Source organism: Chinchilla lanigera, unplaced genomic scaffold (assembly GCF_000276665.1).
Source record: "Chinchilla lanigera isolate Chin_1 unplaced genomic scaffold, ChiLan1.0 scaffold00047, whole genome shotgun sequence".
NCBI lineage: Eukaryota > Metazoa > Chordata > Mammalia > Rodentia > Chinchillidae > Chinchilla > Chinchilla lanigera.
In genome coordinates, this window is record NW_004955448.1 from 16921132 (window position 1) to 16943199 (window position 22068).

Below are 22068 nucleotides of genomic sequence, written 5' to 3' on the forward strand. Positions count from 1 at the left end.
CGGCTGTTGGCCATGATTCCCACCACGCCAAGATGATCTACTTTCTGAGGAATTAAGAAAACTAAAACTCCAAGTGTAACAATACATTTATCCAAGGGCTGATCAAAAATACAGTATTTATACTTTAAAAATTTATTACAGGAAAAGACACATTGTCATTGAGCCCCCTCAGAATCCTCCCTCCTTGACTCTGACACACTTGTCGCAACAGTCTTGCCACTTTCTGGAGCATTTCTGGAAGTTCTCTTCCACGAGTCTCCCTACGAGGTGTGGAAAACATGGCGACTCCTGCTGCCAAGCGGATCTGAGACTGTGTGACTTCCGGCTTTTCCGCAAGGTCAGTGTGAAAGATAACTATTTTGAATGGATTCAGGACATCAGGGCAGCCAAGGTAGTGCAAGGAAAGACTGGAAGGAGGACTTCCGCAACTGTTTCTGAAAGTGCCAAGAAGGATGTGATGAATGTGTTTGAAGTGGTAAGTAGCCTTTTGAGGGGAGTTAATGGCGCTCTGTCTTTTACTGTAATAATTTTTAAAAAATTAAGCATTCATTGTAATTTGCAATCACACCTCATCTAAAAGTTAATATTGAAGTGTTTGTTTTAGATGATTAAACGATATGTGCATATTAAACGATTCGTGACGCATTCTGTAAGCCACCTTCCAGGTGGAAGTGAGGAGACTATGAGAAGGGCTACTTCAGCCGTGCAGTCTAACATGGAAAAATAACAAGATGACTGCACAGAGCATCAGTGAGAGACCGAAGGCAGTGTCGGGCAATGGGTTTACAATCACGTGTCCCGACACTAGTTTGCGTATCACGTGGAGGCAGTAATTAGAATGTGAGAGGAAAGCGAAAGGTATGAAGGAGGCCCTGGAAATTATAGACAGAGAAATCCAACATACTTAATTGTTTTTCAAGGCTGAGCACTGTGCTAGTATCTTTATATATATATATATATATATATATATTCCCTTAATTTTTATGACAATCCTATGAGACGAATAAATGCCATTACATAGATGAAGAGAGAGAACCATAGAAAGTTACAGGTTACACCAGGGACCACCCTGTTTGCATATTTTTTAAGCCAAAACATGGTCCTCCAATAAAATCATCACTTCAAAAATAACCAGAATCTTTTGTGTATTTATATAAAGTAGTCCATAGTAACGGCAGAGTTGGTGTATCTTGAGAATTCTTTCACCATTACTTTCCTTCCATTCTTAAAATTAAAAAAATATATTAGTTAACAGTTATTGTCTAACTCCTTTAAAATAATGAAATCAATGTTTAAAAATTATAATTTCAGACAAAAATATAGACTATCTAGTTGATAATACAGGAAAAACTTCAGTTGCCTTTTTCCTTTTTTTCAGTTTGTATTTTTTACTAGTACACGCTTACGGTACATAGCAACTACATTCCTTACAGGGGATTTGTACATATACCCCCGTTTCTTTTAAATCAGGTGTTTCAGACTGACAATTTGGCAGGCTCAAATCCTTGTGCCTCAACACATCACAACTGAATTGTGTTTTGCAGAGTTGATATTTGGTGGAAAATTTTTTTTTAGGTGAGGGACAGCCTTTTCAGTTGCCTGACACCCAGCTGCGCTATTAAACTAGCCTAGCTGTCATATTCACTTGGTCTGCTAAGAGAGTGGAGACGTGTGTGTTTGTCAGAACTTTAAATTATAAACCCTTTGGTAAACTTAACATATGCTCTTAATATAATTTTTGGGATATATTTAGCAAAATGAGGTGAGTCTCTAATTATACAAAGTGACTCAAGCCATATCAGGAGTTTTTCAAAACAGTCTCCATAAGCTAAGATTAAATGATGGAACAGTCGATAATTTCTATTATTCCTTAAAATGTTTTCTCTCTTAGAAAAAAGTAGGAAATCAGACATTTTTCTTATGCCAGATAAAAAAAATTGAAGATATATAAAACTGTAGGTGCTTACTCTGCTCAATATGTAGATTTATTTATCAGGGAATAATATTGAAGGTATGAGTCGTCAGAACACGGCCATATGTTTTCAGTCTGCCAGCTCCATTGTCAAGGTAAAACTAATTGGTAAGTAGAATGCCGCAGTATCATGGATGACTTGTTCTAGTATCTTGTCCATGATGTAAGGTAATGAAGAAGTCTTTAATGTCGACAAGGATTGCCTTCATGTGTGAAACATTTTAGAAATATATATTGTCCTGTAATGTAAATTAATTTCTTCCAAATTGTGTTGTATGAGGTTGAACCTTGTGAAATTTCAAATATTTGATTACTTGGGACCTACAAGGAAAAACAAAAGGTAAGTCATATGTTCCAAACTGATACATTTGCAATTAAAGTCTAGACAGTATTTTTCCAAAGTTGGAAAGTGTTTTTCAACAGAAGTAAAACTACAGGTTTGTTTCTAGGATAGGCATAGGCATGCAGTTTTGACCATGCTCACATGAAAGGTCATTTTGTTTCTTCATCCTCCTAGGTCTTGCATGTCTTGGAATTACCCAGAGCTTAACCCTTAAGCCTTCCTCTCTTCTTACTACTTAGGAAATCTCATCCATTCTGATAGCCTTACTTTTGCTCACAACTCCCAAAAATATCTTCACCCAGACCTACACTCCGAAATCTAACCTCATTTATCCAACTGCTTCCTTTGTGCTCCAAGTTGGTATTTGATAGCATCTTAGATTTAGCAGTCACTAACACAAGTCTTGGCTGTCTGTCTCCTCTTAGGTGAATCTTTTCCATCACAGAGAAGAGTACCTCCACCTACTTATTTGGTCCAGGAGAAACTTGGGGTCCATTTCAGCTCACCTTTCCTTCCTGTTCCTATGTCCTGCTCAGTCTGTGGGTACACAGAAATGTATCCCGTCATCCCCATGGCAGCCATCTTGGTTCACAGTCCCCTCTCATCTAGATAGTTGCAGAAATAGCCCAGCTCGTCCTTGGGCTTGTGCTCTGGACTTCCCCTTTTTCCAAGCTGTAGATAACCTCTTACTGTGCAGCGTTTAGGAGAAAATGCAACATTCTTACTGCCTGTGAGGCTTCCTGTGACCTGGCCGCTACTACTTCAGCCGGCCTCTTTCCTTTCTGTTCACTACATTCTGTTTCTCACAGCCACAGAACTCTTTGCTACCCTCAGTCCATGTTGCGTCCTCTCTCTGGAATACTGCTTCTTTTTTATTTCTTATTTAGCCTGCCTTTCAGCTCAAATGCCATTTCTCGGAGAGCTCTTCCTTAACCCCTCCCCAGTCTGACATAGGTCCCCGTTATTTCACACAGCACCTTATTCTTTCTTCATGATGCTTAGCACCGTTTGCGTTCACTCAGATGTGTGTCCATGTGTGTGATGTAAGCTCCAGGAGGGCAGAGCTCTCGTCCGCTGTATTCACCCTGCTACGCTCCTTCTCTGATACACAGCACCTACTCTCAGCTTGAAGTGGAGGTTGGTGCTTCAGCAAAGCCTTATTGGGTAGAATAGTATGTGGCAGTGAGCGGCCTCCAGAAGTGTGGTAGGGTACATAGAACATGGAGTTGGATTAAATGACGTCTTCATTTTGGGTGACCTTACCGTTCTGAGTCCCCAGAGTGTAAACCTTTTGAAATCAAGTACTTCCTCTGTTTTGTTCACTGCAGTACTGCCAGTGGCCAGAGAAGTGTTTGGTAAATAGTACATGCTTAATAAATATCTGTCCAGTGAATGAAAGGTCAAGATTTGATCCCCAGCATTGCAAAAACAAACAAAAAACAAAGCAAAGAAGCTGGACGTGGTGGTGCATTTTTACAATCCCAGGATTTGGGAGGCTGAGGCAGAAGGAGCACCATGAGTTCAAGGCCAGCCTAACCTGCAAGACCCTGTCTCTAAGAATAAAAGAACAAACAAAGGTGGGGTGGTCATGGAATTGCCATGATATAATAATAAATGACAAATTCTTTCTCAAAACATAATTCACACATTTTTATAATAATAATTCTCAAAAACCCTGGACTTCCGTGCAAATTAGAGATGGGGGACACTGAGGTAGGTCCAGTAGAATAATCTGTGACCTTTTTCACTCCAACTCGTATTTACCACCCACTACAAACTGTCTGTTTTTTGTTTTTTGTTTTTTTTTTTCTCCGATACTGGGAACTGAACTCACGACCTTGTGCTTGCCAGGCAGGCCCTTTTGCCACTGAGCTAAATCCCCAGCCCCCAAACTGACTATTTTTAACAAGTCATATTCCTAAAGTGTACTGAGGCAAAGATTGAGAAATACACGTGTAAATATTGCCTAGAACCAATGTCTCTAGAGTAATAGCTAATAAATAGGACTATATATCAGAATATCAAGACTGTTGATGTTAGGCTAAAATGTACATAAACGTGTGTGTGTGTGTGTGTGTGTGTATAATTGTAAAGTGGTTATATAGTGATGCTACTGTCTTCTGGTAAGAAATAGCAGAATATATGCTTGATTGACTGTCCCCTGTGTGTATTACTTTGGATTGGATTTAATTTCGGACAGTTGTTACATTCTCTCACCACCCTCCCTTTGGTATACCAGGAATCAGGGCCGTGCAGATGCTAGGCAGGTGCTCTGCCACTGACCTATATTCCCAGTCCTAGCTCAGACATTTTTTTAAAAGGGAAGAGAATAAATTTCTTTCCCCCAAAAGTCATACATTAACTGTACTTCAAGATGCTTTTCAAGAGAAATATTTATACTGCTAGTTACTGTGGCTGGAAGAGACTCAGTTATGCCACATTTACCTTTGTTTTGTCTAGTTTAAGAATTTGTGAGCTCTGCAGTCATTTTTATATCAGTTAATTGGGCATGAAATCCATGAGGGAGAAAGGAATGAGGGTGAGCATCACCGCAGGAGGTCACAAATCCCAGAAATAGGTGAAGGGAGAATTCATCAAGCAGCTGAACCACGCATTACCGCCAGACCCTGGGTTATGGAGAGGCAGCTTCAGCACTTGGAAGAGATGGAAGTGCTTCTTCAAGCCCTCTGCTGGTCTATCGTTGTAAAATGTTTACAAGCCATTTTGATTGTTTTTGCAATTAAAATATTTAAGTAGTTTAAGTGCCATACTTACTTCTGCGGGGCGTATATTCTCCTAAGTTACAGATTCTGCTATGCTGCTGTGCTTTCTAAAGTCTGTAGAAAGTGTTCAAATTTGAATACTTTAAATGGCCACATAGAAAATCATTAAGGTTTATGACTTGACTGTAAAGAAATCTACATTGCAAAATCTGAATTTATATGTCTTTGGACATGGGAGTATCACTGATCGGATAAACTGATTAGAGGAAAAACTACTTCTGGTAGAGCTGTGCTTAGAAAGGGTGGTTAATTGAACAAACTGCCATTGTTTGCTTAGTTACAGCACAGCTCATTTCCAGGCTGCTGTTCTGTAGGACTTCCTGCCCACCGTGGAGCTCAGCGATAAACGAAGCCAAGTCCTCCCCAGCCGGAGGTGCCCCCGGATTCCTACCAACCCTCCTCTGGGCCCGTTACCTAACCACTTAGTTACTTTTCTCCCCAAGTTACTTCTTTTCTTCTTTTCCTGTTAACAAATATTTTAACAACTGCTTCCTACAGCCTCAGTTAATGAGACATTCTATTGTGTGATCTGATATTTCCAAAATATATTAATTCAACAAATCTAATTTCATCTTGACCTTTATTCTGAGTCTTTTAACAGTCCCATCATGTTACTGTGTCCTGTCTCTCTCACTCTAAACATTAATACATAATGTCACATCAACATTTCATAAGGTTATCTGTACAGGAAAAAATGATGCATTTTTAATTCCTGATATAGTCTAAGAAGAAGATAGTGGGGAAATATTTCTTAGTTAAGAAACTGTGAAAGAAAGCACATGTCATTATGATGATCAGTTTAGTTAGATCTCCTTTTAGAGTGATTTCATATTTTTTTAATTTACATTATGGCTTCACCCCTGATTTGGAATAGGCCGGTGGCCAAAGATATTGGTAGATTCAGTATTTTAAAATCTATGTATATTAGTCACTTTCCAGTTGCTAGGACAAAATACTCGACACCTATAACTTAGAAGATGAAAGGTTTGGTTGGCTCAGGGTTTCACAGGGTTCAGCCTGCAGTGGGCCGCCTCCACAGCCGAATTGGCATGGCCAAAGGACATGGTAGAGGAAATTGCCCAACATAGGGATGCCAGGAGGCAAGCAGAAAAAGGAGGGGCTAGGACAAGAGTCCACCCTCCTGGGTCTCACTCCCGAAGGCCTTATTCTTCCAACACAGCCCCACATTCAAAAGCTTAAGAATTAATGAAAGGGTTTGTCCACTGATGACAACAGCTCCCCATGACCCACTCTCCTTCCAAATGCCCAACCTCTGACCCATGAGAATTTGGGGAACATTTTAGATCTAAACCATGACACCATTCACAAGTAAAAATCAGTTCTTTTTTTAAAAAATAAGAGGAGAGTCTTACATTACCTAAAAAGAGGTCATTGTGACATAGCTGTACTGTATAAAAAGAGTTGTTATTCTAGAGTAAGACGTTGGAAGGTAGAGAACTGTCAGAAGCCTATGACTGCTGCTGGAACCTTGTACAGTCCAGATCGATATCACTGACTCTTTATACTTAGAGTTACAGTAAATGTAAAATCTGTATTTAAATAATAGTATTAAAATGTGCATAAACAGTCTTACAAAAATGCTCAGTGTTAATTCTTTTGTCACTTTCCTCTCTGTAATCTCTGAGATTCTAGTACTTCTGAAGTAGTGTAGATTTAGGTTAATAAACCTAAAGTCATCTGTATTATTTGCTGTTAAGACAAATAGATATTCCTAGTGTTCCAAAATTATTTTCTTAAATCTCCAAAAAATACATCTGGTCATTGGTAGTTAAATAAGGCATCTTTCTTGTTTTGGAAGATGTAGATAAACATATGCCCCTTGCAGTCATTATGGCATTCATAGCCATAAAAGCAATTTCTGGCCTGCCACTGCAATTATTTATTTATTCGATACCATTAATTAAAGAACAGAAACTAAGGAAATTTTACAATATGCAACCAACTTCATTCCTCAGATTTTAAAAGTAACGTATGCTGAATCTCAGCTGACTTTTTACTGAGCCAGAAGATTTTCTATCTTGTGAAAAATAGAGTTGGTGACTATATGTAAATGAGATTTTCTACCCATCGGAATCACCTCTGTGAGATTCAAGAGTATCTAAATAGCTGCACAAGATTTATTAGAGATAAGTGCATCTATGTGATCAGGATATTTTCAGAGAAAGGCACATTGAAAGGCAACCTTAACCTTTCTATAATCAAGTTAGTAAATCACAGTATCTAGTGACTTAAGTGCTGAAATAAATCTTTTTTTAAAAGAATCTTGAATATCAAAGACCAACCCTCTCACTTTACTGATAAAACCCAGAGCTTTTTCTGAAAGCAGCATTTTGAAAGGACCTCAGTTCCACTAAAATGCAAGGTCATTGAAGGGTGTTTAATTGTTGCTTATATCCATTGTGTTTGTAAAGTGCTAACACATTAAACATTCAAAATATGAGAGGCAGTGTGATGAATTAATAAATGAGTCTGTGATCAAACATGAGTAGAGAAATTAATATGATCTCTTGTCTGTTGCATAGGGGGTTGTGTTACACAAACCATACTAAAGGTTAGCTTTACTTGTTTTCAAAAGCCTCTCTCTTCTCTCCTCTGTCCTTCCCTCCCTCCCTCCCATGGAATTTGTAATCATACATTATACATTTGACTGGCCTCTGTATATTCAGATGAACTGGGGACATAAATGTCCCTAAATGCCCTTCATGCCAGATGGCCAGATCTCCAGCCAGCGTTATAAATGTCAGGGGAATTCAGCATCTCAAGCTTTTGTGTCCTGGTGAGTCTATTGTCTTCATTCTTAGGCCAGCAGATAACTGGATCCAGTGTCCTTTGTCCCCTGCCATGCTACACATTTTTTATTTTTTAAGATATGTTTGAATTTTTCTCTTCTGTGCCACCACTTGAAAGAGTTATATCTTTGGATGGCTTGAGTTTTAGGAAGGCCTTGATCTATCTGAGTGGAGCCATGACAATAAAAAACAACTCATACAAGTTGAAAAATAAATGATGATAGTAATGTGTTATAGCCCTTATGAACTAAATACCTATGAGGGCATACTGACACAAGTAGAGAATTTGAATATGCAAATAAATGGAAGAAAAAGAATATAGTAGAATTCTAGTTGATGAATGTAGAAAGCATGATGTGAATAGAAAAAAATCACAATTTGACAAACACTACATTAATAGTTGCAGGCCAGAATAATCAATGGATATTAAGGCCAGTCACCAAAATTTTGATGAATGACAGAATATTTATAGAAGACAAATTGTGTACTCATAAGATACTTCTTCAAAGATTGAAGGAAACTAAGGACTCGTGACAACTCAGTGCAGTGCGGGACCCTAGCCAGATCCAGAACCAGAGGAAGGGTGGTGATGTAGTAACTGAAAACATTTCAACAAGTTGTATAGGCTGTTAATAGTATTGCGTCAATATTAATTTCCTGCTATTGATAAACATGCATATTTGGAGAAACTGAGCAACTGCTACTGGGCAATTCTTCTTTTCAACTTTTTTGTAAGTGTAAATGTACCTTGTAATTAAAATTCAAAGCTTGTAAACAAATTCAAGGGCTACAGCACTTTCTTACATTTGGCTCTATAAAAGAAGCTTAAGCAATAGCGGCAGCTGGGAGTAGCTTACTGGCACAGCGCAGCACCATCGCTGCTTAGAATGATGTTGCTAGCCCCTTTCCCCTGGCCAGCTTCTGCTTTTTTCTTTCAAAGTCACTTCATTGAGGATGGCTTTCCAAAACATTATACCCTTTTTTGTACGTACAGTGTTGAATGCGGCATTTTGACTAGAAACAAGGTCATGGGTTCAACCCTCACCACGGGAAACGGTAACGATCGTGATGCTGATGGCGGTGGAGACGGGGACTTTTTACTTGACACAGAAAATGGAGCCAAGCCTTCCAGTGACTTGCGCGAGGCTACCACGGAGCCAGATACTGTATTAGATCTTATTTTCCTCGTTAGAGAAACTGCTAAGCTTCATTATTTCATTGTCAGGTCTACAAAGGAGATGACGTCATTGTTATTCCCATTTTATGGATTTAGAAGCTGAGTTTCAGCTAGAATGAGATCTCCCATAGGAAACGTGGATTATTGGATGTTGCTGTTAGAATTCAAGTCTGTGTCTTCTCACCCTTATCCCACTTCCCATCCATATTCCAAAAGTGTTACTTCTTACACTTGACCGAGATTCGTGGAGAGTCCGCCAGTGCAAACACCGTGCTAAGTATTATGTACAAGAAGAGGCTGTGGCATTCTGGGAGTCACTGTCAGTGAAGCGAGCTTTGAAAGCAAAAGGTAGAAGGTGGCCCAGAGAAAGCGACTAAGAATATTATGCTAAGCAGGGGTGGTGCTCACTGAGTCTTAAGGGAAGGCAGCACAGCTGCTGGCTTCAGACCTGGCTTTTAAGCACAGCACGCTCACGGTTTCCTTTACTACTTCTCTGTCAGCATTAATTCCCTTCCAGCAGTGGAGGATACGCACTACTGTTAACAGTCTACTTCATTTCCTTCTCAGTAACTTTGCTCTGGGGATTATTTGAGAAGCTAGTTACCACTGCATTTCATTGACAAGGTTAAGTTAGTCTTATGCCCACATACCTGTGTGGTCCTGCTGCTTGTCTCCGTCTCTTCCCTCTGAACAATGCCACCAAAGAGATCTTACCAGAGGTGAAATGGTTCCAATAGGAGGGACCAAGAGATGGAGGGAGAGAGGAGGACGGGGAATGGGATGAGAAAAAGAATCCAGATGCGTTATATACACATCAACTCCCCAGCAGGACTGTGACCTTTATGTACTGCAAACATGTACTAAGGAAAATGAAAATTTACAATTAAAAAAGAAAGGTCTGCTGCCAACTGGACAACTAATGCAATGGAAACGTGTCCACCTAGCTTTGGAACTTTAAGCATCGCACCCCTGTTTTAGCACCAGGGCAGGAGAAGGTTGCTCACCAGAGCATGAGTGAGTCCTCCACTTGTGCCTCCGACATTACAACTCTGAGTTCAGTGTGCTGCCTTGGCTTCGTCTCAAGCTGGTGGTAGGAATTCCCGCAGTTCTGGAAACCTGCTTCCAAATGTGCGTGCTGACTACTTCTATAACCCTTAACCTTTTTAACTTTATGAGTCATGAAAGTGGGACATCTTTCCTGAACTGTTTTACCCTAACTCAAGATTACACAAGTCAGACGATCTGCATTTGCCTTCATTTGTGTCGCACGTGTTCAGACTCGCCTGTGAGAATGAGTTCAACATCAAGATCCATTTATCAGCACAGTTCTGCAGCTGCAATGTAGGCAAGTTCATGGACTATAAGGCCAGATAATTACTCTTTTCTGTGGTGCGTAGTTTGAGGTCAACTTTGGTAGCATATGGAAGATTTAACACTAGCACAGCAAATTTCCTGATACGCGGTTAGAGCTCTGGCTACATGAACATGTTTTTTGCATAGTTGGACTGGTCGTAGGAGCATCCTCTCTGACCTAACCTGGAGGGGTAGAAAACAGTGCCTGTCGCATAGTTTACTCTGGTGTTATCCTTTGCCATGAGCCTGCTGCACGATTAGGCATTGTGCTGCAAAAGCTCTGAGGCTTGAAGGATCCAAATGACAAGCTGCAAGTTCAGTTTGTAAAACCGCTAATTATTCCTGGGTTAAAAATTTATAGGCTCCTATTTAATGGCTGAGGCCTTCGTATAGATTCTCTGTTAATAAAACTAAATTCCCAGTTGTATCAGTTTCTAATTGTATCATCAAATGTGTTCATTTAAGCCATGGTAGCCTTACAGGGTTCCCTGGCTGCATGGAAGGCTGGTAATACCTTTATTATATGACTTGTGTATGTCCATATATTATGTTATCTTTCGACCATGATTGCTCATTTTGCATTAGCCCTCCGACACTTGTATATTCCACTGAAGTGCTAATTTCCTAAGACATTAGAGTGATTTCTGTTGCATAAATGATAGCTTTCATTGCTGATAAAGTGTGCTTCCACACACTCAATAATGTATTTTTTCAAACTTATATTGCATTGATTACATCTGGCAGTCCCATATGGTGAAACTTAGTTACGACCTTTCCAATTAAATTGCGGTTGGGAACTCACTTGTGGGGTGCAGCTCAGCAGTCTACTAAATTTCTCGGTGACATTCAGAACATGAAATCATTTTGAGAGAATACATTTGCAATACAAGTGGGAACAGAGGAGAAGGTTTTCAATCTGTATTAATTTATTGTTCAAAATTCATTACTTGTACAATGTGTTTTCCAAGCTGATTCTGACCAAAGACGAATAACACTGCCTTGGCAAGAGCCTCTGCTTAACATATTTCCATATGTTTAAGCAGAAATACCTGCTATGGTACTGTGAATGCCAGGGAAAATATTCTTAAGGCAGGTTCTGCAGCACCTCTCAGCCTTGGCCTAGGCTAAGCGTCTTATTTCCTGTTCCAAGGAGAAAAGGGAACCCATCAGAAAACTAACCCCCCACTTCCACTCCTACCCACCCCAAAGCCTCTGTACCCGTGCACTTTACCTTTTCTTCTTTTTGTACAGGCGCACTGTCTGTGCTTCCATCTGAGTCTGCCTGAGTTCTCCACCTCATCTCTGCTCATGCTACCCCTGCTGCAATACCCTTCTCCTAAGGCATCCATTTCCCCTTCTCCAGATCACTGTTGCTAGGAAATGCACAACCTGCCTTTTCTATCTTAAACAAACAAACACAGAAACGCTCTCTGGGCTGTTCCCATTTCCATCCAGCTGCTGCCCCATTTTTCTTTCCTTCAGGACACAGCTGCTTTCACACAGGGTCTAATCTTTCTTCCCCATTCTTTTCTCTTATTTTTCTTTTTCTTTTTTGTACTAGGGATTGAACCCTAGGAGCACTGAGCTACATCCCCAGCCCTTTTTATTTTTAAGACAAGATTTCACTAAGTTGCTCTGGCTGGACTCAAACTTGGGATCCTTCTTCCTCAGCCTGCTGAGTAGCTGGGACTACAGGCCTGCTCACTCTTAAGCAGGCTTTCACTCGCTGTCTTTCTGCCTTCTCCTTTCCATCGGTGTTGACTTCTTGGTGATCATCAGAGTCACTGACATACCACTTCCTTAGCTCTGGTGCTTGCACCGCAGGCCTCTGACCTCAAATGTTTGGGCTTGCCTGGTCTTTGAAGACTTTCTCCACATGCCACCTATGTAGCAAAACCTTCCTCATCTTTGCATTTAAAATTCCACGTCTTCTGACTCCCTCAGTCTCACCCTCTGTTGCTGAAGCACCCCCTCCCCCAGGATAGTTAGCCCCTTCTACTGTACTAGGTAACTTACTTCTTAATAATTTTCTCTATAGGAGCTTTCATAGGTTTGGAAGTTTAACAGGCAAAGGTGATAGAAGTCTCCTTTGATAAACTGAGTGCTACTTAACAAGAAGTAGGTAAAGGAAAGGGCCCAGGTTTTGATAGGCCAGTGTGATTGACTCCTGACTCACTACTATAAGCTGTGCTGTCCTAGGCAGTCTACCCAGAGTCTCTGAATCTCAGCTCATGTGCAGGTAGCAGTAGTGCACCTCCATCGTCCACTCAGCAAATGTGGAGCACAGAGCTGGGCCAAGAAGCTAGGTCCCCACAGTCCTGAGCGAGGCGGAAGTGGTTCCTGTCCTCATGGGGCTTGCAGTCCTTGAAGTGAACAAATATTAAGTAGTAATCCTAAAATCCAATGTAAAACTCACAGCCCTAGATGTTAAAGAAGAGTAAATTGTCTTGCTTGCAATTAGTGCTCGGATAGTCCCTCCTTCCTCATTCGCAGACCCTTACTGCCTTGCATCAACCAGTTTTACTAATACACATGTTCTAGCTGGTGTGCTACCGACTTGCTTTTCATACTTGAGCATACAGTATTTAACAGTCACCTGAAAGTAGAGGCTACCAAGGCCCATTTCTAGAATTTCTTTCTTCTTTCTTCCTCCCTTCCTTCTTTTCTTTCTTTCTTCCTTTCTTGGGGGGCTTTACTGGAGATTGAACCTAGGACCTTTACACTGACTACATCTACCTTTTTAAAGTTTTATCATTTTAAATTTTAAGACAGGGTCTCACTAAATCACTCCCTTGTCCAGGCTAGGCTGGAACTTGCAGTCCTCCTTCCTCAGCCTTGCAGAGTTCTGGGATTGTAGGCATGCATCACCATGCCCAGTTTAGAATTCTGATTCAAGAGTTGGGTGCTGGGTTCCCAAGCTGTTTTCGCCACCTTGTAGGAGATCTGGACGCAGAAATCACCAGAACACACACTGAGAAGTGCTGATTTAGAGAAATGGTCTTATTGTCTTCCTTTTCGATAATAGGTTATAAAAATATTTTAAAGCCCTGTCATTCTGAATAAATTATGCTGTCCCAGAAGCCATTTAACGTAGGACTTTTGCCTCACATTAATGATATTAATGGTCCATAGAGATCACATATATGCTATCTAATCATACTTGGTTTTAAATCTTAAAATAACTCACCCCCCTGATGACCCCTTTTGTTGCCTGTAGCTTTATTGCTAAAAAATACTTGAGGAGTTTTAAATGCCATCGATTTTAATAGCTAAAATGTGAGGAACTGCAAAGAGAGCCGTGGCTGAAAAGAAAATTAACCTCGGGGAGGCTTCCTGCCACCGACATGAAGGACAGCAAGCCGCAGATGGAGCTGACTGCCCCGATTATTAAGCCAGGCAGACTCAGATATGAACATAAGTTCACTCGCAATATAATTACACTAAGTCAAAGAATTTTGAATCTGGCATAGAGCCATGTTCTGCATAAGGTCATAAACCCACAGATGTGTTCCTCAGTTACAGGGTAAGTTAGATGTTACTCAATTCAGAATCATTTAAGATGGGAGAATCTGCTTGTCAGGTGGAAACAAAAGCACATCTCTCATAATGTATTATTTGTTTTTAAAACTATAGTACTATAGCCCGCTGCTTCCAAGAAGAATCTTGTTTTTCCATATATTTAAGTTTCTTTTAAAAACACTTGAATTATATCCAAATTAAAAATGCCAATATTTCATTTCCGATGGTCTATGGAATTTCTGTAACAAATACCATGCAAATCCTCCCAGAACCTGCTTGTCACAGCGTACAACCCTGGCTGCAGAGCGTGAGAAAGATTGCTCGGAGATGAGACTTAGTCACCAAGAGGGCCAGAGGTCCTGCTCAACCAAGAACACCCAGAGTTAGGGGACTCCCAGGAGTAGCCCCAAAGCTGAGAGCTCTCTGGCTTTTATTGAGAATATCAGTGTAATAAAAAAAAAAAAGTAGAGGAAAAGCAGTCTGGGCAAGGAGCTGTCTCAAGGCTGGGCAGCTTGTCTTGGGGAAGGGGAAGGGCAATGGCCAGACACTCCTGCCTTGCTTATCTGAACGTTCTGTTGTTTAACCGTCCTCTCCTCACCAAGCCGGCGTGTGTGCTTCGCCCCACAGTTTAACACTCACTCCTCGGCCCAGTCCCCCACATTTCTCCCTCTTTCGTTTCGTAGGATCACGAGCACTGGGAGGAAGGGGGCGGCACCGTGTGAGTGGGTGTTGGGCTTGAGGCAGGAAACTCACCTGGCACTGGGGTGACGCGTCCACCAGAGCAGGACACAAAGGGCCTGTAGGACTGCAAGAAAAGACAGCACGGATCACCCCACCAGCAGTGAGAACCCAAGTGCAAGGGGTAAGGCTGAAAGCCAGTTTGGGGGATCAGGCTGGTAGGTAGTATCATTAAGACGATCTGAGGTGATATTGCAAGCTTGCATTTGTGATTAATTTCATACTTTTAAAATGGCTCAAGGTCATGGTCGTCATCATGAATATCTAGTGCTGGGCACTGCGGTAATACCGTGATCATCCTAGGAAATACGCTTGTAGTGATGATCCTCGGCTTCAGAGCTTTCTCTCAAGTCTGTGTAGTTCTTCATTTGCTGTGAGCCAACTTTTTTTTTCAGTATTGAGGATTGAACCAAGGGCTTTTGTACTGAGCTACTTCCCCATCCCCCCCTTTTTAATTTGGAGATAGGGTTTCACTAAGTTGTTCTATTACCCAGGCTGTGCTCAAACTTGTGATCCTCCTGCCTCAGCCTCTCACAGTGCTGGGATTGTAGGCATGCAGCATATGCTAGGCTCAGACCAGTGTTTTTTATGGTTTCTTCCTGAAGCCAGTGTGATTGTCTGCAGCAGTCCTTTATTACTGTTTGTACGTAAAAGTCCATATTCTGGGTTAGGGACGAAGACTTGCCTCATCTGAGTTAACTATCCAAACTTCAATACAAAATACGTATTTTTATGGCTGTTTATTTTTGTCTATTTAAATATCTTGGTGGCTTTATTTATTTTAATTCTTCATTTGCATTGTAGATAAACAAGCATCTGATCATGCGACCTTACATTTCTGAGGCAGAAGTGTAACAGTGGACACTGGCGATTACGAGATGCCCGATTTTTTTGCTCCCCATCCATTTTTTCCTACAACTCAACTAGCCCAAGGGCTGTTCTCTGATAGTAAGAGTTTTAGCCCCAGTATTGCTTTTGATCTGTCTGACAAGGACTAATGGTCCAGTTTTAGTTTCATCAGTATCTATAGCTTGCCTCTCTCTACCAATTAAAAAGCAGTGTTTCATTGTTTAATACCTACTTTAAAGCCTGTTTGATGAAGTATCAATTCATATTATTGGCCTATTTGGGGCAGTATATTTCCTGGTTTTATAAATGTATAAAAGTTCTTTGTAGACTCATTCTTTCTTCTCTAAGTTAAAAATTTTCAGTTTGTCACCTGTCATTTGACTTTACTCGTACAGTTTTTGCTGTGTATATATTTTTTATTTTAGCAAACATACTCATTTTTTTTAGTTACTTCTGGATCTTTGTCACCCTTGTGCTTCCTCAGTTCAACCCTGAGCATGAGCTGGGTGCTTTGGTACAGGTCTGTCATCCTCGCTACTCCAGTGGCTAAGGCGGCATGAAGTTGGAGGCCTATCAGGGCAACGTGACACGTCCTCTAAAATCAGGCAGGCAAACAACAAGATCACTGTGTGTTTACGAATATGTGTACTGTATATGTGAAATTATGTGTACAAATATGTGTGTATTTACACATTTACAAAGTATATATTTTTCATTGCTTCACATATATAGAATAACATAGTGAAAACTGGCATCTTTACAGTATTCAGTATTCCTAAAAGTAAAGCATGTTTTCCCATTTATTGTAATCTTTTCTCTCAGTTGCTTCATAGTTGCTACAAATAGCATTATAGTTTGTTTAAATGAAGATCCAAATAAAGTCAAAGCATTGCCATGTGTTGATGTCTCTCGAATCTATTTTGAGCTGTCCTCTCCCTGCCTCTCTGACTATCCTGGCTCTTTATTCCAGACTTTTGCTGAAACTGGATCGCTCTTGCTATGGTTTTTCACATTATCCACATCTTGCTGACTGTCGCCCTTGGCGTTGTCCCACATACTCACCTATCTTTATTTTGTTAAGAACACTACATAGGAGATTAATTATTCAATCTTTTTGTGTCTGTTCTTCAGCAGCATTTTAATTTTTCTTTTGTATTAATCTTCTTTATTTCTTTTGAGTGTTTCCTAGGGTTTTTAATGATATAACCTCTGTGGAGGGCGATTTGGCAGTATTTGTAAAAATTACAAGTTTGTGTCTTGTGACCTAATAATTTAACTTCTAGGAATTTATCCTGAGGCGATAATTGCACACCTGTGAAATGATGTATTTTAGAAATTACTCATGTGGTGTTAGTTGTAATAGTAAAAGATTGCATGATATAAATTCCCATTGGTAGGAAACTAATTAAAAATTATGGTTCATCTACAAAGTGAGATGCTGTGAAGTCCATAAAAAATGAGAAAGTTCTCTATGTAATGAAAGGAAATAGTCTCAGTGTATATTGTCAGATAAAAAATGAGGGTGCACGTCATGTGTATTATGTTCCTACTTCCATAAGAAAAACACTAATACATACAGTGTGTGCCTCAGGTCTTTGGAAAATAACACTGACTGGGTTCACTGAAGGAAACTGACAGATAGGAGTCAGGCAGTGTAGGAGAAGAGCCCTCAGTGTATGCCTTTGTGTACCCTTTGGATTTTGTACTGTGTGGATGTCTTACCTTTTCAACTTTTTTAGGTAAAAATGTCAGAACTGTAGTGTGAATTAAGTGGTAGGTTAGGGCTCCAATTAATATGTGTTGTGTATAAAACCTGCCAAAACATTGTTTGGCATAAGTAGGATCAGTATGTTAGAGAGTGAGTTTTCACTCAAACATTAAAGATATCTTATGAGCAAGTGAGCCGGTCTTACACTGAGATGAATGGCGGTGTGTGTGTGTGTGTGTGTGTGTGTGTGTGTGCACGTAGAATTTAGCACTTAGTCCTGATAGAGAATTTGTCTATGAAATTACGGCGAGTAGACACTGCCCTGTAATCCAGTGAATGGTGGCCACATGACATAGTAAAACAGCATAAGATTTGAAGCATTCGGACAAAAATTCAGAGCCCCTCAACTTACTCGGTTTCAGTTTCTTAATCTACAAAAAAGAGGGAGCTAACCCTCTGCCTCTAGGCCTGTTAATCACAATTAGCAGTGATTTGCGTTGTATCCTGATGCTTGTCCATTACATTATTTGAACTCTAGAATTTCATGAATCAGTTGGTCCCTGGAGGGAAATCGAGAGCAAAGGATGTATCTTTCAGGAAGCACTTCTCGTGGCATTTGGAAACTTTGATATTCCTAGAATTTTATCAGCAGTTCCCAAGATGTTGCAGGTTCTAGCCATTCCTAAGTAGGCTCTACAGGCTAACAAGTGAGAATATATGACAGTGCAGTGCACGCTTCTGGCACGTCTTCAGCTGTGCTTTATCTCTTACTGGGATTATAACACTGGTTTTAAATCTGTAGACCTATTACAATGTAAAAATCTATGATGCTTATGGCGACCTAATTACCAGCTTATGGTCATTCTCTCCAGGGCTTGTTTTCTGTATTTTTTTTGAAAAGGTTAAGTTAGGAGAAGAATCTCATTTTGTTCTAATTTACTTATAGCCAACTCTCATCTGCAATCTAAACTCTGACAAGAACCCTGGGATCATTAAAATTTCTGTGAAATTTCTTTGACACAAGTAGCTTTCACTTTTGGAAACCCTTAAGCTGTGTAAGGAGCAAACCACAAGTTAAAAGCCAATGGCCTGATCCTTCCTGCGTTTCTCCAGACTCTCCTCAGACTGCGCCGTGGCTGACAGAGGCGGAGCGACGAGTCCTGACAGCAGGCCAAGGCAGCGCGCGCTGGGTGTTGACAGTCTCAGATCCATGACTGCTCCCCACTCCACCTGCTCCACGGTGGGAAAAGCTTTGTTATGCGAGCAGCTTGATAAGGACAGCTTCCTGCCAGGGAGGAAGTTAAACTTGAATTCGATTCAGAAGAAAATAATGAAGTCTGTTTCTCCCCCATCTCTGAAAATCACAGCGGTCTATCACTGCACGAAGTGCCTCCTGCAGAAGTGTAATACTTCGTGACCTTTCCCCTCCTGCCCAATGATATCGTTGGCTGACTCTCTTGACACACCCTTCCGCAAATTTCCTGAAGCTGTTACTGTGCCGTGAATGCTGCTCTGGACATTACCGGGAAATGTAACCGGAATAGCTTCACGGCGTCTTTTTATATCAGTGTGTGTTGTACTTGTTTGCCCACACTCAGCCATTAAAATTACGAGTTACCTCTTTAGTCATTCACAGTGATGATCCGGACCAGGATACCAGTGTATTTTAGAAATTCCCCCTACAGCATTTATAAGTGGAGATACCAGGCAGACATTTTCAGGTAGCATTAACAGTACACTAATCAATGTCAGGGACGTTTCCTATTTTAAATGTATGGGTGCTTTAAAAGCAAGCAATAAAATTAGTTTTGACACATTCTTATTTCCACTTTCAGCAGTCTGTAGTTCTAAGACATGTTTAAAAGGTTTGTAACTTAATTTACCTAGGATAAATAAGTGTGAGTCATGAGTATCTTTGTGATTAAGGAAAAAAACAGGTGTGGCGCAGTGGCGCTGGCCTATTATCCCAGCACTCGGGAGGCTGAGTCAGGAGTATTGCTGCGAGTTCCAGGCCAGCTTGGGCTACATAGTGAGACCTTGTCTCAAAAAGCCAAAAAAAAAAAAAAAAAACCAACAAATCCTCCAAACAACAACAACAAAAAACCCAAAGTGCTTCTAGCTGTCTGTTTGAAATAAAGCAGACCTTCATGTGTAAACATCGTATTGTCTCCCTAGTGTAAGAACCTGAAAGAGTAAATAAAACCCAAAATGTACAATAGATATTGCGAAAGGGAAAGAAATTGCTCAAAAGGAAAGAGCAACTGGGATGAAGGGAAGGGAAGGAGAAGAGAAAGAAAGAAAGAAGGAAAGGGATACAAGATAACTAAGATAATTGTACTACTGGTTTCTTTTGGTTTATTAAAAGGAACAGTTAACACTTAATTTTTTTTCTCTTTGACCAATTTACATGCTTTTATCTGTTCATCTGAGCAACTGCTTTGAAGACAGCAATATGTCTAATAACCATTGTTGAATTCCTATCATCTTGTTTTTTGAAATTCTTTATTGTCTCAAATGATTTTTAAAAACAATAATTTAGGTTTATAAAAAAATTTAGGTTTATATTCTCTATCAATTAGAGAATTCTTTCTGTCAGTTCCTAACACTTCTAGTGCAAGATGAAAGAGTTCTTAAAGAAAATCATAGGGGGCGCTGGGGATTTAGCTCAGTGGCACAGCGCCTGCCTGGCAATTGCAAGGTCGTGAGTTTGATTCCTGGTACTGGAAAAACAAACAAACAAAAAAAAAAAATAGGAAAGATATTTTCCCTGCTTTCTAAGTTAATATGAATTTCTTAAAACATCAAAAAAGATATGTGGAATATAAAGCTGCAAAATAGCATATGAAAGTTCTAATCTTCAGCTGGGCACACAACAGATGTGCAGAAAGTAGAAGATTGAAGCTTATGAAGTTGCCAATAATTGACCACTTTGACATAAAGATGTCAGTTTCTTAAAATTAAAGCTAATAGTAATATTCTTCTGTCCTTTCTTAGTGTCAGAATTGCATTAATCTAAACTATCTTCCTGACAGCTCATTCAGATCTTAGCAGTATTATGGTGGCCAAGGTAATCCAGTAGCTTTGTGTGAACTCCAAGCCTGGAGCAAAGAGAGCATAGCATTTCATCTCAGAAGAGTTTAGGACGTCCTTAAACCCTCACGCATTATCCTTTAATACGAGGTCACAGGCTGTGGAGCAAAGTAATGATAGCTGAGGCTAGCTCTACAGTGGGGTATCGAGAAAGAATGCAAAGAGTCCTAGGAGCGGGGAAAAGAAGAACACCCTGGAAGCACTCTACAAATACGCTCTTTTGTTTCATTCTGGTTTGCGTCATTTTCTTGAGGCAGGGTCTCGCTACGTAGTTCAGGCTGACTGCACTCACTGCTTAGCGGAGGCTGGTCTTGAACTTGCAGCAGCCCTCCAGTCCTCCTGGCTCAGTCTCCCGAATGCTAGGGTTACAGCCATGTACCACCGTGCCCAGTTTATACAGACAATCTGGTATAATTTACCTGGATACTTCGATGTGTGTGTCCAACAGCCCTCTGTACTGCTTTCCTTTGTTTAGTTACCCTTGTGTCACAGTAGTGTTTGCACTTTAGATGTGCATCATAAGACAAGTTTAAAAGTGAATTTAAATGCTATAGAAGTCTGTGTGATATTTTAGGTGCTAAATAACTTACCTGAAAGTTTTACATCCTTCCCTGGCTCTTCAGGATACATTCAAGTGTAACTTTTATTTCCAGAATGATTGAAGGAAGAGCCAGGTTCAAATCTCTCCATTAGCAAAATAATCAAGAAGTAACTTAACATCTGAGTATTTTTTTTTTTTATTTTCAGAGACAAAACCAACATCTTAAAACTTTATTACAGAAGCAACATTTCAATAATGAGAGATTAGAAATCCTAATTTTAAAAAACTTGATTGAAAAATTAATTATGTTTTTGAGCAGAGTGTATTTAACCCAGAAAACAATGCCATTCAGGCAGGTCATTTATATCCTCCGTTTCCTTCTGTACCCTCGGCACCTACCGCAGGGCCTGGCACGGACCTGGCAAACACTAGTACTTGCAGGAGGAATGGAGTGAGAGGGATTTTAGGAACCACGTCCACATGTGAGTACTTCTTTGGTTCGTTAGACATCCTTTGTGTAGAGGAAGCTGCTCAGTAAAAATGACTCAGTTTCTTGTCAGTGAAATGAGGGGCTAGGCGAAGTACTGCGGAATGAACATCCTCAGGCTTGTCTGGGACAGAGAGCAAATAGGAAGGGTTTCTTAAACTATGAATGGGTAAGTTAAGACCTTCAGTGCCTGGCATAGTTCCAAGATGGTCTTGGATGGCATGTGACTTCGATGGTCATTTTCCACCCAGCTCTTGGAAGCCACTTGCTGAATTTTTGTCTTTGGGCTTGTGTGTCACTTGTTCTCCTCTCTGACACAAATCCAAGGGAAGCCATGCACTGGCAAATACACATCCTCCCCAATTGTGCCACGACAATTACTCATCACCGTTGTAAGGAAAGCCCACATTCCAGTTCCAAGAGGGCTCAGGGCCTCCGTTCACTGGAGTTTGTGACAATGAGTTTGTTTTCAGTTGTAATCACCTGCCCTAATCAAAAGACTTTAAAGTTCAAACTGGACCCTTTCTATCATTGGAGAGGAAGATTTTTTTAAATAAAAAATTCTTTTGTATAGAAACATGCTTTCTGGAGTTCATATCACTGATTTTTCTGTGTGTTTGTTTTAAATACTTGTATTAGGGGCTATTTGCTCAAGAACCGATGTTACAAAAGTTGATCTGTTTAGCTGACTTCCAGCT

At 40.4% G+C, this 22068-nt stretch overlaps 1 long non-coding RNA gene across 1 annotated transcript; it reads left to right on the top strand.

Moving 5' to 3' along the window:
- The first annotated feature begins 343 nt into the window (after positions 1–343).
- Positions 344–18877, top strand: LOC106149537. The gene is made up of 2 exons (XR_001235791.1): positions 344–475; positions 18366–18877. It is a non-coding gene; the product is annotated as an uncharacterized LOC106149537 (long non-coding RNA).
- The last annotated feature ends 3191 nt before the right edge of the window (positions 18878–22068 follow it).